Here is a 7077-nt window from a genome sequence, read left to right on the forward strand (position 1 = left end):
GTTATCTTACCTTTGATCATGCCCTACCAGGCATCCTATGTCCTCCTTGCCATCGATTTTAAATCACTTGCTGTTCCCTTGACCCCATAGAACTTTCAATGTTCTTCATCAACACAATAATATATGGAGATTTATCTCAAGAACTTAGCTCATGTGTTTGGAGAAAGTGCTAAGTCCCAAGTGCCTCCATCAGACCCTAGGCTGGAGACTTCTCTGACTCACTTAAGTGCAGCAGCTGTTGGACCCAAGATCAGCAAGCCAGATGGCAGGCTCCTGGCTCACAGGCTAAAGAGGCTAACAAATCCCAATACTGATAAGCATTACAGAAGGCCATTAACTTAAATCCTAAGAACTAGATGTCAGATCATAAATGTTGGATACAGAATCCAGAGCTAGCAAAAGGCTAGCAAGCTTTGCCAGAATGCCCATGTATGTTTGATGTAAGTCACATGCCTGAGGAACCAGAGTTGCTGGTTTTTAACTGACTGGTTACTCATGGAGCTTATTACATTATATCAGATCTCATCCTGGGAGATGACTATACTATAATTGCCAAGCCAGAGAATCATGAACCAGCCAAATTAACAATCACACCTGGATTTGGATACAGACGGTAGGGATTATGTAATATTGGACAAGTCACTGAACCTCTCTGAGCCTCTGCATCCTGTCATAGACTCTGCTTCTTCGTTAGCAGTGATGGTGAGAAGCAGAAGACACTGCTTGCTCCAGAGGAAATATAGCACGCCCTACAACCAACTATGCACACTAATTTGTTTGCATCGTGACTGTAGCATGATTCACATTGGTTTGTAATTTTCTGTCTTCTGAAGGGAAGCAAGGTGAGGGCAGGAGATTCGATTCTTCCATTGTTATGCTCCAGCTCCATGCGCCATACATGCGCACTGAATGGACGAATAAGCAGTGGAGGTAATATATCTGAAAAGCATGATGGAGGCCTGGCACTATATTTTTGCATAGATGTATACTTGAATCACAACACAAGGAAACTTATTTTTCAAGCGCTGCCCATTGCCAAGCGTACAAAGTCTTTGAGAGGTGTTCGGGGGTGGCAACATTCTTTTCTTTCCTGAGCTTTTGTCACAACGAGCTTTGCCCCTGTGAGGATGAATTTCCCTAAGTACTTACCCAAGATTCATTTCACCAAGTCCTCGGAGAGACTACAGATGGACACTGGAGTGCCGAGTGCTGGCAGCTGAGACGCTAGACTTGGCTGGGCTCTTAGGAATGCCCTCCTCTCCATTTCCAGTCTCTCAGATGCGGTCACTGAGGCCCCAAGCACTCTCGGTAACTTGGCCCGAACACCGAGCTCCCTAACAAACCTTCCATCCCATTCATGGTTCTCAGATAGAACATGGCAGTGAGTGAGCTGGAAGTCCTGGGAGCCTTGGATAATCTTGAGGTAGCAGTTTGACTCAGAAATCAGCAGACTACACAGATGATCCCGTAGAATAAAAACATCACATTATTCAATGAGCATTTAACTAAAACATTGAGGCTCTCGCAGGGTACAAAGCTAACCAGAATTAAGCCTGCTTTGTTGCTGTTAGGTGTAGTTGCATCTACTCAAACTCGCTGTGGTCTATACGACAGTTGAACTGCACCCTGGGATTTCCCAGGCTGTACTATTGATGGAAACAGGCTGCCAAGCCATTTCTCCCACGGAGCAGCTGCTAGTTCAAACCATCAATTTTTCTATTAGCAGCTAGATGTTTAACCATTCTATGACCAGGCCTCCCTTACACCAACTCTAGGTGGAAATTGTTGTAACCCTGAGAAAACTCTGCATCTACTTCTGCATGGCATTTCTCCATTCATTGAGAGGTCGTATTTGGTACCCAAGATGTAAGCCCGCATTTTGACACTGTCGGTATGTTCTTGAGTTTTAAAGAAGGGCAGCTCCATTGCCCTCACATGTGTCTCGCATTGCCTGTAACCAGCCCCTTGTGTAGGGCTCTATGGGATGCATAATGGTCTATGGAGATCCTGGTTCTTAGGGCAGCCGATGTGCTTCTTTAAGCAGAAGTCTCGGTCCTCTTTTTGTGTGGCTTCTTGGCCCTGATAACCGAGATAAGAATCTTTAAGAGTTTCATTCCTTGTATAAAATCTAACTGTTCATTAGGGGTGTGTAATCTTTAGAGTTGATGGCCTTTCAGGACCTGACCACCCAAGCATCTAAAGCAAGAGAATGCACCCCATTCACATAGAAAGGCAGCTCATTCTGGAAGACCCAGACTACTTACCTAGAGCTGGGCCTGTTTTCCCTTCTTTGCCTCTCCCTTTATTCTGGGTACTAGTGTCAGTTAGCTTTTGCTGCTGGGTAACAAACAAGCCCTCAAACTTCAATAAAGTCCAACAATAAACTCTATTGCTCATGTGTTTGGAGTTATCCAGAGGATTTTGCTGATTGGGGCAAGCCATGAATAGGTATTATTGAGGCTTGTTGAGCTCTGACCAGTGCCCAGAGTCTTAGTTCAGCAATAAAGCCTCTCCCATTCCTTACCCCCTATCCCTCAAACTCAACTCATTACCATCAAGTCGATTCCAACTCATAGCGATAACTATAACTTCTCCCACAGAGTGGCTGATGGTTTCAAACTGTTGATCTTGCAGGTAGCAAACAGCCCAATGCGTAACCAGTATGCCAGCAGGGTACAAGTTACAGGTATCAGCCTATTACAGTGAACCCTTGCCACTTCGCGCTTCGACTTCCGCGGCTTCACTCTATCGCGGTTTTTGCGTAACAGCGCACGCTCTGTCATTACTGCCACTGATTGGCTCATACTGTACACGCTTGATGCCATAAATAATATAATAAATAATAAATGATAATTGTAACGTCCAAAATGTTTTACTGTATTTTCCCTTTTTCGTTTAATAAATTGGGTAATACGAGTGTAATGGTGACTAAAGGGTGTTTTTTCATGTCCTCTATGCTCTAACTACGAAAATATTTGATTTACAAATAAGGAATCCTACTTCGCGGAATTTCATTTATCACGGTAGGGTCTAGAACCGATTAACCGCGATAAACGAGGGTTCACTGTATAGCCATGTTAGCACACTCAAGCCACCACATGTCACACTGGTGAGATCTGAACAAAGTCTCAGGGTTTGAACCAATGTCAACTTCTTGGTTTTGCTGTTATACTACAGGTCTACAAGATGTTACCCTGCTTGGGGGGCAGGATACAGAATGCAGGGAAGAATCTATAAGACCACTCTGTTCGATTTGTACAACTGAGTGTGAATTTATCATTATTCCAGAGTTTGCACACACAAAAGACCTGAAAACCCCAAAGCCTACACAGAGGGGGGGACAAAAGGTCAATCATGAAATAAGCGTCTATATTTAGGGGCTAGGGATAAAGATGATTTTCTTTTTCATTCTGAAGATTTCCATTCTTTATGAACCATTGTTAATAAAGTGCACAAAGTTCATTTTAACAAGATGGACTACTTTAATCCAGTTTAAAAATCCACTGTATTTTTAAGAAAGCAATCCCAGAGGCTCCCAGTTTTGAGCTCACCCTCCCCCAGGCAAATTGTATCCCTCCTGATCTCTGACCTTGCTTATGTGCACTGTGCCCTGTGCTGCTTCACCACCTGCCAGCCAGAGAACACACGCCCTGAGGGCCGAGGGCCTATCTCAGCCACTTCTGTGCATCTTCTCTTTTTCCCCTTCACGGGGCTTCCGACGAAACAGGCTTGTTTATCTTTTATTTGGATTTGGCTCAAAACCAAAAACGGTTAGGGTGCATGGTGAAACCCCTACCTGCCCGGGTTGCAGGGTCTGAAGACAGACAGGGTGTACATACTGTATGTAACCCTGCACACAGGATGGACAGAGGCACTGGGTGCATGGAGAAGGACGAGGTACAGAGGGCAGCTTCTTCCCAGAGGAGGGAACACTGGGGCTGGGCAGAAATTAGTCAACTGAACAATTCCGAAGAGCATTTCCCAGAACGGCCTTGGACCGAGGCGAGAGGGAGATGGAAGAGCACAGTGGTATCCAGGGCATATTGCAACCCCTTCATTTTAGTCCTGGGCGATATTGTAAATGGAATTTCTGAATACTACATTAGCATGAATAAATCTTTGTGGTGCGGTCGGTTTTCTATGCACAGTGGCACCTTTCTGACTTTTACCATTTGTATGTTTATGTTGCCAGATTCGTGTTTGTAGCCAGCCAACCCTTTTATGGCTTTTGCCTTCCCGAACCCGTTGTCACTCATCCATCCATTTACTGAGCCCACAGCAGAGTTTACTGAGGAAAGCTTTTTGCCATTATGAGGACATGTGCCCTTATTTTGACTACCTTGGATTTTCCTGGGTCAAACTTGCCTAAATTCATTTGTCTAGAATATCACGTTATTTTATTAACTTGGGATTTGAAAGCCTTTTTTTGTCCTTGTACGTTTTGTTTTGTTCTGATTACTTTTGCAAGCCACATTTCTTATGAATTCAGCAAACTACTGAGCATTCGTTTTCGCTTCTTCACTTATGCATGGGAAAGCAGGTTTTTTGAGACAGAGAGACAGAGGAACAGAAAATGCACAGATGGTGAGACAGACAGAAACAGATTGCATCACACAACCTGCCACACACGAACACATGAAGGCTTCCCTGTCCCCTCGCATGAAGGGGCGCATGAAGGGGCGCATGAAGGGGCGCATGGAGGGGCGCGGGGATATCTTAGGATCAAAATGATGAGACAAATGGGTAAGGTCTAAAGAGTAGAGCTGAAGCATCCTACTGTGAGCTTGGCAGATAAAGGAAATGGTAAGAAGTTCATTGTTGAGAAGTTTAAATTGTCTAGGAGCCCTGGTGGCTTACTGGGTTATGAATTGGGCTACTAACCACAAAAGCAGGAGTTCAAAACCATCAGTTGCTCCCAATGGGGGGAAATGAGGCGTTCTACTCCAGTCAAGAGTTATAGTTTTTGGAAACCCACAGGGGCAATCCTTTCCTGCTCTATGGAGTCACCGTGAGTCAGAGTTGACTCTATGGGAGTGAGTTGGGTTTGAGGGACACTAAATAGGGAGTTTAAGACACTTTGTGGTTAAACTAAGAATTTGGGCTTTAGACAGAGATTGACAAGAATCAATAATACCTACATGTGATTTTAAAAATCCAAATAGCTCAGAAGGACTTTGTTTTTTTTAAAATAAGGCCATGGACCCTAGCCCAAAGCACACCCCATACTCAACAGTCTCAATGTCAAAGTAAAAGGAGCTACCTTTTAAAAATTAGTTATTTCATTTGTTGTGGTTGAGAATATACAGCAAAACAGACATCAATCCAACAGGTGTACTTGTACACTCAGGACACCCTTTGGGCCATCCTCACCTTCCTTCTCAGGCTTCTTCCTCCCCAGTCCGAAAGCTCACTGCCTTTTCACGGTCCTGTGGAATCTCCCAAGTTGCTCTTGCCAATTTGATCGCATACACAGTAGTCCATCGGGGCGGGGCACATCCAGTCATCAGTCCCAGCTAACGTCACACATCTCACCCAAGGGAAGAGAAGCCGTTCCAGCGATCACATTAAAGAAGCAAACGCACTGCCATCAAGTGCACTCTGACTCAGGGCAACCCTATCGTGACTCGCTGGCACCGTGCAGATGTTGACTCCTAAGGACCCTGTAGGACAGAGCAGACCTGTCCCGATGGATTTCCAAGACTGTAACTCTTTATGCGTGTAGGAAGCCACCTCTTTCTCCCTGTGGAATGGCTGGTCTCTTCTAACTGCTGGCCGTGTGGTTAGCAGGCCAATACGTAACCACTGTGCCAGGTGAGTTAATCAAATGACTGACCAGTGTGGCCCATGAATGATGTTATAGCCAAATGGCCCTTGGCAGAATGAAGGTTCCTGATCCCTGCAGTAGATAGTTCTTAAAGGAGCATAATGCTTAGGGGTGACTTTCTTTTTAACTTGTTAAGCTAAATGTTTGCTTGGTTTCAAGACATATACAGGTTTGTTTGTTGAGGTTGAGGTTTCAAAGATTTGCTCAGGGCAATAGTTTTTGGGGCTCATCCAGCCCCCTTGGTGCCAAAAAAGCTGGAGTTCATGATTATTTCAAATTCTGTTTTGCATTCCCCCTTTTAGTCAATATTCCTCTACAGGTAGACTCTTAATGACCGAAATTGTCAGTCATGGTAGCTAGGCACCATACAGCTCGGGTCTCATGGCAGAGGAGGCAGCCGTTCACTTTTAACCATTTGGATGTTTGTATCTTCTACAAATTACCTTCATATCCTGAAAGTGTGTCTCGATGTTTATTTCTTGATTCATCAACTTTATTTTCTATTGACTTCTCACTATGAAACATACAGATTTAGTTCCCAATAGAGAACCTACTAACTAGTATGACACTTGCCCTTTCATGGAAAGCAACCATAAAACTGGACAAAACAGATGAAGCAACTGTGTTCAGGCCTGTGGTAGTTATATAATTGTCAATTTGAGGATTAAGCTTGTAGGGGTGGAGTCTAGCCTGTCAATCAGGTCATAGCCAATGAAGCTTCTATGTAGGCATAGCCTTCCCCAAAGGATTCTGGGATTTCCTCCTTGGAGGGGGGAGACTCTCTGCTCACACCCTGGGAGACACAGCAGCTGACAAGACACATGGACCCACCCTGATGCAGCCCTGGGTTCTGGAGAAGCCATGCAGAGACCCCTGCCAGCACTGAGAGGTTTCCAATGCCACTGGATCCAAAGACTTTCTACCCACTGGCCTGTGATTGTCTACATTCAGTGTCATTGTCTACATTCATGTGTTTCGTGAGTCTGAAGAGGACTTTATAGATTGGTATCGGACATATGGGCTAATATCAGACTTATGTACTTGATCTGGACTGGGCTGGGATGTTTTCTCAAAGTTCAATTGCTCTTGTATATAAATTTCTTTATTATACACATATGTGTGTCCATGGATTTGTTTCTCTAGTCCACCCCGACTAACACAATCTAGCTTTTTACTTGGGGAAGTTTCCTTTCATAGGTCAGGAAAGCAGAGCCCAATCTGAGCTTAGTGGTATTGGTGAGCGGAGGTAGGAG

Source organism: Echinops telfairi, unplaced genomic scaffold, assembly GCF_000313985.2.
Source record: "Echinops telfairi isolate 266 unplaced genomic scaffold, ASM31398v2 ScPeMD7_7466;HRSCAF=8504, whole genome shotgun sequence".
NCBI classification, from domain to species: domain Eukaryota; kingdom Metazoa; phylum Chordata; class Mammalia; order Afrosoricida; family Tenrecidae; genus Echinops; species Echinops telfairi.